Source organism: Vombatus ursinus, unplaced genomic scaffold (assembly GCF_900497805.2).
Source record: "Vombatus ursinus unplaced genomic scaffold, bare-nosed wombat genome assembly UNPS02000749.1, whole genome shotgun sequence".
NCBI classification, from domain to species: Eukaryota; Metazoa; Chordata; class Mammalia; order Diprotodontia; family Vombatidae; genus Vombatus; species Vombatus ursinus.
In genome coordinates, this window is record NW_020940527.1 from 25,405,275 (window position 1) to 25,414,357 (window position 9,083).

General features: G+C 42.2%; 1 protein-coding gene across 3 annotated transcripts in view; it reads left to right on the forward strand.

The window, feature by feature from the left end:
- CRTAC1 (cartilage acidic protein 1) overlaps positions 1 to 9,083 on the forward strand; it is a 182,958-nt gene that overhangs the window by 119,967 nt on the left and 53,908 nt on the right. The window lies entirely within an intron of this gene.

Genomic DNA, 9,083 nt, shown 5'->3' on the forward strand with positions numbered 1-9,083 from the left:
GCCAATCAACAAACCTTTATAAAGCACCTACTATGTATCAGGCATCGTAGTGGGTGCTGGGCATACAAAGACAAAAGTGAAAACAATTTCAGCCTTCAAATAGCTTATAGTCTAGCCTATGTACACAGGATACATATACTTATACATGTTCATATATGTGTTGGTATATATATGCATACACATTTATATGAATACATATGTGTGTGCATGTGTGTGTGTGCAAAATGAAGAGAAGATGATTTAGAGGATAAGACACTGGAGACATCAGGAAGGGTTTCCCACTAAACTATAAACTTCCTGGGAATGGGTAACACATCTCCTACTTCTGGTGACTAGCACAGTGCCTGGAACACATTGGATGTTTGGGGATAATAACAACAACCATAATAATAGTAATGATAATACATTAAGGTAGTGTTTCAGGGTTCACAATGTCCTTTCCTCATAATTGCCTTGTGAGGGAAGTGGTATAAATATCACCCCTCCTTTACAGGTTAGAAAGCATAGGGGCTCCCTTGCCCACAGTCCCCAGCTAGTAAATGTTAGATCCAGGAAGGATCTAGTGTGTGTCTGATGGAGAGAGCAGTGGATTTGGAATCAGAGAACCTGAGTTCAGATGCTGTGCGTGTGACTGAGGGCACTAATGAGAAGAGCTAACATTTGTACAAACTTTAAGGTTTGAGTTTCACACAGTTGTAAAATAGGTATGTCATGGGACTTCCCTGAGCCTTAGTTTCCTCATCTGTAAAATAAGGGCATTATATTAGTTGACCTCACTTCCAGCTCTAAATCCTATCCTCTTGTAATGCCGGGTCCAGCGCTTACCTCTAAATCATGCTGTCTCAGCAATAAATATTTGTTGATTGATTGCATGCCGAGGCTTCAGCTTGCTTGAGGACTCATGCCCAAAAAAGGTTTCCCTTAACTGCCCTATCAGCAGCAGGTTCTCGCAGTGGCCTGGGATCCTCTAAGGCCATGTGGTCCAGCTTGGGGGTCTGAGGCCCCATCCCAACCATCTGACTCTCCTCACTCACCTGTCCTCTCCCAGGCTCCTCCAGGAGAGCTGGGAAGGTCCTGGGGCTCTCGCCAGCCTTCCCCTTCCCTGAACGGCCTGTCCTCTGGCCCCTGGCGAGGCACCCCAGGCCATCTGCAGCAGCAAGGAGCTGGCAGGAGGGACGACGCGCTGACACGGACCCGGGGCAAGCGCCCAGGCGTTTATTACCTGTCCCATCGACCCACACGACTCACTGTTTATCTGTCTTCCTGACACACCTAATTACCCAGGTTGCAGCTGCCAGAACATTTGCTCTTCCTAAATCACAGAGTCCCATTACTCCTGTCGCCCAGGCCCCTCTGCTGCCGCCTGCGGAAGGGCTGCCATTGATTTTACCGTTCCCATTTATGATCTACAAGGCTCTGCACCACTCTTGCACATTTTACCTTAATTAGTTTATTCTTCTGAGTGTCCCTGGTCAGCTCTTAAGCCAAAGGGGCTGAAGAGGGAGGAGGAGGCCATAGAAAAGCAATGCCAACCCCCCTTCCCTTTGGCCCCAGGGCCTGCCTGGTCATTAGTACTGAAGGTTGAAGGGCTTCAAAGGAAAAGAGTGGAGCCCTGGGGCAGCATAGTTGTTAGGGTGGGGAAAATTCAGGGCCCCTTCTTCACTTTAGGCCCTAAGGTTCTCACCTGTTCAGAAAGCAGTGTCCTCTGTATCTGGCAGGGGCATAGTCAGTCATAATACCACAAATTGCACCCAGGGAATGCGACAGAAAATGTGCCTTCAGTTGGGGGGTGGAGCATGGTGGAGAAGTGATAGTTTACTGCAGCCAGCCATCTGTAGCTTTCTATTTTAACTAATTATTCTTGCTAACTAGATGCTAAATTATATTGTGTCTATGCTCTTGAAAAACTATAAATTCAGTCAGTGCCCTCTAAATTTGGTGCCCTGAGGCAAAGCTGTAGTCACCCTGCCCTAGTTATAGCTCTAGTGTCTGGAATCTCCTTAAATGCTCTGCACAGACCAGAACCATTTAGCTTGGTCAGCGAGTGCTACAACCTTCTCTCTTCTTAGATAATAATTTCCACGGAGGGTTGAGATTCCAGAGGGAAATTACTTAAGGATCCTCTGATTTGAGAGTCAAGTACAGGAGCTGTTGTGTCTAAAGGAAGGAGATATAAAAAGCATAAAAGGGTCAGTGTTATGGGGTGGGCAGTGCCTCCTCAGAAAGTATCCCTTTAAGATATGATAATAATAGAGAGCATCCCAAAAGTTTTAGTGCAATTTTAAGCTATCAAAGCTCGACACATTTAGACACACATAGCACTTGAAGGTGGCAAAATATTTCACATGTTATTTCATTTGAACTTAGAAGCAACTCTATGAAATGGGTACTTTGTCAAGTTGTTTTTCATTTGTGTCAAACTCTCTGTGACCCCATTTTGGGGTTTTCTTGGCAGAGACACCAAAGTGGTTTTCCATTTCCTTTTTCAGCTCATTTTACAGCTGAGGCAACTGAGGCAAACAGGGTTAAGTGATTTTCCCAGGATCATACAGTTAGTGTCTGAGGCCAGATGAGTTTTCCTGACTCCATGCCCAGTGCTCCATCCATTGTGCCACTTAGCTGCCTACAGATATTATTATCTTCATTTTACAGACAAAGAGACTGAGGCACAGAGTTTAAAGGTCATATAGCTACTAAGTATCACAGTTGGGATTGAAATCCAAATCTAAGGGTCTGTGTCATGTGTCCAACAAGATGAAAAACTAGACATTTTCTCCAATACTAACTCTCAAAAAAAAACGTCAAAGAGAAATTTTTCACCAATGGAAGAACAATCACAACTGTATCCATAGGATAAGAAAGGAAGGGGTCCAACAAAGTAATAGCTTTGTGAATTAATAGCGGTGAATGATAAAGAGCTCATTCAATACTCCTCCCCCACCAGCTTCCACCCTGTAATTACAAACTGACCCATGAGCTTCTGCTTTGAAACTCTTTCGTGGATTTTCCTGCTGCTTCAGAGACAGTGCACCCCATGTTTGTCTTTCTCCATTATCCTGTTGCAATAAGCAGTGGACATTGACTCTGCCCAACAACTTTAGGGCTAGGGAGTAATAGGAGGTGATGAAGTGGACAGAGTACAGGGCCTGGAGTCAGGAAGACTCATCTTTCCTGAGTTCAAATCCAGCCTCAGACTGTTACTAGCTATAAGTCACTTAACCCTGTTTGCCTCAGTTTCCTCATCTCTCAAATGAGTTGGAGAATGGCAAACCACTCTGGTGTCTTGCCAAGAAAACCTCAAATGGGTCACAAAGAATCAGACATGATTCTGAACAACTGAACAACAACCACACTTCCCTTCTAGCTGGGTTGGCTTAGGGATTCTCTAACCCCAAAGCAGTAAAGGCTATGCCCCAAAGCCTAACCTATACCTCTTTCCCAATCTTTCAAAAGGATGCAGACTCAGTTCAGTCAGAGAACTAAAGAAAAAAAGGGAACAGAAGCAGAGAAACCAGCATGTGGAGCTGTATTGGGCCTGAAGGAAAAGGGGTAGTAAACCAAGCTGAAGCCAGCTCTATATCCCCAGAAATTACTCGGGAATAGGGCTGATGTAAAGTAAATTCCCCATCATTGGAAAAGGCTGAGACAGCACTGGGGTCCAACCCCAAGGATAATCCATCATCAAAAGAGGAGATGTCATAAAGTAAGAGACAGGTGCTAAAATCACCAAAGATTTTAAGAAGAAGAAATTTTAATTTAAAACCTAGAAAAGCATAGGTTGATAAATGAATGAAAAGTAGACCAAAAAATTATAAGAGAAGATAAGTAACAAAACATCCAAGTGATAAACCAAGTTTATCTAACTCAAAGTCCAGCACTGTCTACAATGCCATGCTTGCTTTAGGAGGTGTAGAGAGAATGGGCCCTCTAGGGTTTAACCAAGGACATAGAAGGGCTCTCTTCAATGACAGCTTCAGCCCCAGATAACAATTACATCTTCTGAGACAAATCCTGAAGACAAGCATCAAAAAGTCCCTACCTAACTCTGAATTAGCTCAACTATTCTGGAAAGCAATTTGAAATTATGCTCAAAAGGTGATCTAAATGTCCCTACCCTTTGATCCAAAGATCTCGCTTCAAGACATGTATCCTAAGGAGGTCAAAGAAATAAAGATACCATGTATACCAGATTATTTAAAGCATCACTTTTTGTGTTAGCAAAGAACTAGATACAAAGTAAATGCTTATCAGTGGAAGAATGGCTCAAGGCTGTGGTACGTGAATATAAGCTTGGTGGCATCTTAGACAGAGTGCTGGAGCTAGAGGCAGAAAGACCCAAGTTTGAAGCCCACCTCAGACACTTACTAGCTGTGTAATCCTATGCAAGTCACTTAACCTCTCTGTGCCTCAGTTTCTTCATCTGTAAAGTGAGGGGAGTGGAGTAGGCAACCTCTGAGGTCTTTTCCAGTTCTATATTGATCATCCTATACCAGGTTATTGCTGTGCCATAAGAAACACTTAATACAATGAATTCAAAGAATTATAGGAAGACATGAGCTTTAGATCCAAGAAAAGAATATATACAGTGACTACAACAATGAAACATAAATATAAATGAAAACAAAACAAAACAACTGAATTCTGTGTAATACAATGATTAAGCTTGGTCCTGGAAAACAGTTGAGAGAATGCCCCTCCCTCCCTTCTTTTGCAGAGGTAGGGCACTATTGGTGTGGAATATTGAATATTCAGTCAGACATAGTTGATGTATTGGCCAGTTTTGCTGAACAGATTTTTTTCCCCTTTTAAAGTATTTCTTATATTTTGCTGGATAGAGGAAGGAATAGTGATATATTTGGTAATAAAGGTTATATAATAATAAATTATTTCAATAAAAAGAAAAAAAACAAAGAAAAATAGAAGTCCCCAGCAAAATCTCTTTCTCTGTTCTCTCCAGTGAGGGCAGGGTAGGAAAACAACATGGGTCCCTGATTCTCTTGAGATCTTTTCTCTCTCAGAATGTCTTCCCTGGGGGGCAGCTAGGAGATGCAGTGGATAGAGCATTGGCCCTGGATTCAGGAGGACCGGAGTTCAAATCTGGCCTCAGACACACTTAACCCCATTTCCTAACCAAAAAAAAAAAAAAAAAAAGAATGTCTTCCCTGATGTAGGGTAATGGTCTCCAGGAATCATTTAGACAGCAGGATTAGACTGAACCAGGAATGTCTTCATGGAAGAATAAAGGGGGAGAGAGCACTAGGCTAGAAGTCAGAAAACAAACAAACCACAAACAAATTTGATTCAAATCTGGTTTCTGCCACTTATTAGCAATGTGATCTTGGGCAAATTTAAGCCTCAATTTCTTCATCCACAAATAGTGGTGACTTACCTGAACGTTAGCTATTCTTCAGGGAAAGGAAGACTTCATTTTTGTCTCACAATCCCAGTGCTTGGCATACAGTAAGCACATAATAAATATTTGTCAAATTGATATGGTTGTTGTGAGAAAAGTTCTTGATAAGCATGAGTAGTCATTATTTCCAGTTTTGAGGTGTTGCCTTACCCAGATCCTTGCTGTGGTTTGCTGAGTATTACTGAGTATTGCTGAGTAATACTGAGTATTTCGGGGCCAATGTCAGGCCTTGAAAGTAATCTATGAACCCAGTACAGCCCAGGAATACTCTTCACAGTTTAAGTGACCCTGGAAGCCTGGAGATTAAGGTAGGGATTGTGATCATAGAATCTTCCAGGTAAGAAGCCAACTAATCTAACCTACACCTGAACAAGACTTCTTGTGACCACATCCACAATAATTGGTCATCCAACTGCTGTCTAAAGTCCTCCAGTCATGCACAGGATCCCACTACCTCCTGAGGCCATCCATTTCCACTTTCAGACTTCTCTAATTGTTTAGACATATTCTACTTTTAGGCATTTTTTTTTCCTCATGCCAAGCCTAAATTTGCCTCTGCAATTTCTACTCGTTGCTCCTATAGTTCTGCCTCCTGGGGCCAAACAGAATAAGTCTACTAATCCCTCTCCCACAGGTAGCCTTCCAAGTACTTAAAGACAGCTAACATGTCTCCCCCCAAGTCTTCTCTTTCTCCAGGTTAAACATCACTAATTCCTTTCATCACTCATCATGTGGCGTGTTCTTCAGAACCTTCACCATTCTGATTGACCTCTTTTGGCTACCCTCCATCTTATCAATGTCTTTCTAAAATGAGGTGTCTTGAGTGGAGCATAATAGTCCAAGTAGCAATAGCTATCCTCCCAATTTGGGGTCGTTTTCAGGTTTGATAAGCAAATGGCTTTATCCAAGTCATTGATAAAAATGTTAAACCATGACTGAGCCAATCACAGATCTCTGAGGTACTCCATTAGATCCTTTTCAAGTCCACATTGAACCATTGATGGCTACTCATTGCATCTGGCCATCCAACCAGCTTTAAATCTACCAAAGGACACTAGCATGTAGCCTAGCTTGTTCACAAAAGCATCCTGAGATAGTTTGTCAAAATTTGTGCTAAAATGTGGACAAATAGCTATGGCATTCCCTGATCTACCAGACCCTTTCAAAAAATGTTAGTCTAGTCAGGGGTGAAAACCACCCTAATAAGCTTTGGTAACCATATATTTGACTGGAGCTTGGCTAATCTATTAAAAGGGCTGTAGACTGAAGAGGAAGGGGGAGAGTGATAGTGGAAACTGTCTACAATTATCCGTGAAGGTGAATACACAGAACATAACAAAGTGAATTGTAGATTATAACACAAGGAGGCAAATTTGAACATCCATCTTTCTATCCATCTATGACTTAATAGGATAAGACCAATGAGTAGAATGTGCCTCTGGAAGGGCACATTCCCTAGTTAGCCTAGCATACATTGTTCTTGATGAAGCCATGCTGGCTTTGGCAGATGATTCCTTCTCTAGACAGTCACTGGCCACTGATAATAGGCTAGAATTTTGCCAGGAATCCCTAGTCAAGCTCTGCTGGCTTCTAGCTTGCAGACTTTATTCTCTCCCTGCCTTTTGAAAATCAGGACAACATATGCTTTTCTCCAGTCCTGCAATACCTTCCCATTCTTCATGATCTTTCAAAGGTCACTGACACTGGTTCAATAATCACATTAGCCAGTTCGTACAGGATTGGAGGTTGTAGTTCATCTGGCCCTGGTGATATGAACTCATTAAGGCAGCTAGTGTTCCCTTGCTATGTCTCTACTTATTTGGAATATTAACTTCCTAAGATCCACTTTGTTCTATCATTTCCAATCCAAATATCACTTGCCTTGGCAGAGAAATCAGAAACAAACTAAAGGTTATCGAATTCCACCTTCTGTCCATCATCAGTGGCCATCCCCTCCTTGCTGGGCAGTGGTCCTCCTCTCCTTTTTGGTTCTTAGCATGACTTCTCCATCTCAACTTGTTCTGAGCGTGAAGTACTCCTGACAGTGACACTTTTGTCCTCATCCTTTACCTGATGTTGGATCCATGCTCTGTATACATCTTTTTCAAATTAAGCGAGTGCATGAGTGCCCTATTTATTCATACTGATCTCACTAAATGGGTCCTCTTTTCTTCCTCATCAGGATTGTTTCCCTTTATGTTTTTTTTTTGAACCAGGTCTCCCTTTCTGCTTCACTAGACTGTGAAATCCCTGAGAGCAAGAACTGGGTGTTTGTTTGTTTGTTTGTTTGTTTTTGCATTTCTTTGTATCCCTAGAACTTAGCACAATGCCTTGGCACATAGTAGGTATTTAATAAGTGCTAATTTACTGAGTGACTCCCTCTCTCACCCAAGTTGAAAGTAAGATTGAGACTGGACCCACTCAAGGGTCTGATCTCACTATTTATTGGTATGGAAGCTTTAATCTGTTCTGTTTTTCTGAAATGGACCAGTTTGCCCTTCCTTAGGCAGTCTGATGGGTAGTTAGGTGGCGTAGTGAATAGAGTGCAGGACCTGAAATGGGGAAGCCCCATCTTCCTAAGTTCAAATCCAACCTCAGATACTTAGTAGCTGTGTGACCCTGGGCAAGTCACTTAACCTTGTTTGCCTCAGTTTCCTCATCTGTAAAATGAGCTGGGAGAAGGAAATAGCCAACTACTCCAGTATCTTTGCAAAGAAAAACCCAAATGATATCATGAAAAAGTCAGAAAAGACAGAAACAACAAAACAACAAAGGCAACCTGATGACCTTTTGCTCCCAGAGGCTTACCTCATTGTTACAGGACTTAGTATAGACATCTGATCAGTTTTGGCCATAATGTAGTTCAGACCTCCCAAACTCAAGGGATCTGTTATCTTCAACCTTCCCAAGTAACAAGGATGATAGGCATGCATCACCACACCTGGACTTTCTCTGTGTCTTCAGAATATCATCTTTGGAAGGTTCCCTCCTGGACTAACTTCCCCTTCAGAATTTTAGGACATGGAACCCTACCTGTCCTTTCTCTGAAGCATTCAAAATTTGAGATATTTGTCAGACTGTGCCTAGCTTTCCAAGGAGAAAGTCACTTGCAAAATTCCCAATCTTTTCCACCAAGTAACCTTATTGGGGAGAAATCGATGTAGAATACCAATTCCCGTTGTTTCCTCCACCTTTCGAAGGATGAAATTATCAAGGCAAATCAGGAAACCATCAACTTCTTTGCTTTGGACAGAGAGAAGCCTCCATCAGATGTTGAGATAATCAGACACTTACTCCATCATGCTTCAGTTTTAGGCAAACTCCCCATCTATTCCCTGTTTGTGTCTAGGTGGTCTGTAGTCTACACCAGTGACAATATCACTTCTTTCTGTTTCTGCCCTTCCTGATCTTCATCAAAATGTTCTTCACCATTTGCCTCTCTGCTTCCTTGGTTTCCTCACATGAATATAAGTATTTCTTTTTAACATACAATGTTACTTTGCACCACCATACCCTCCTTTCCCCGCTCCCATCCCCCATCCCTTTTACCTATCCTGTTGATTTTGTTTACAATGTACCCTTCCAGAGGCACATTCTATTCATTGGTCTTATCCTATTAAGTCATAGATGGATAGATGGATAGATGGATAGATGGATAGATGGATAGATG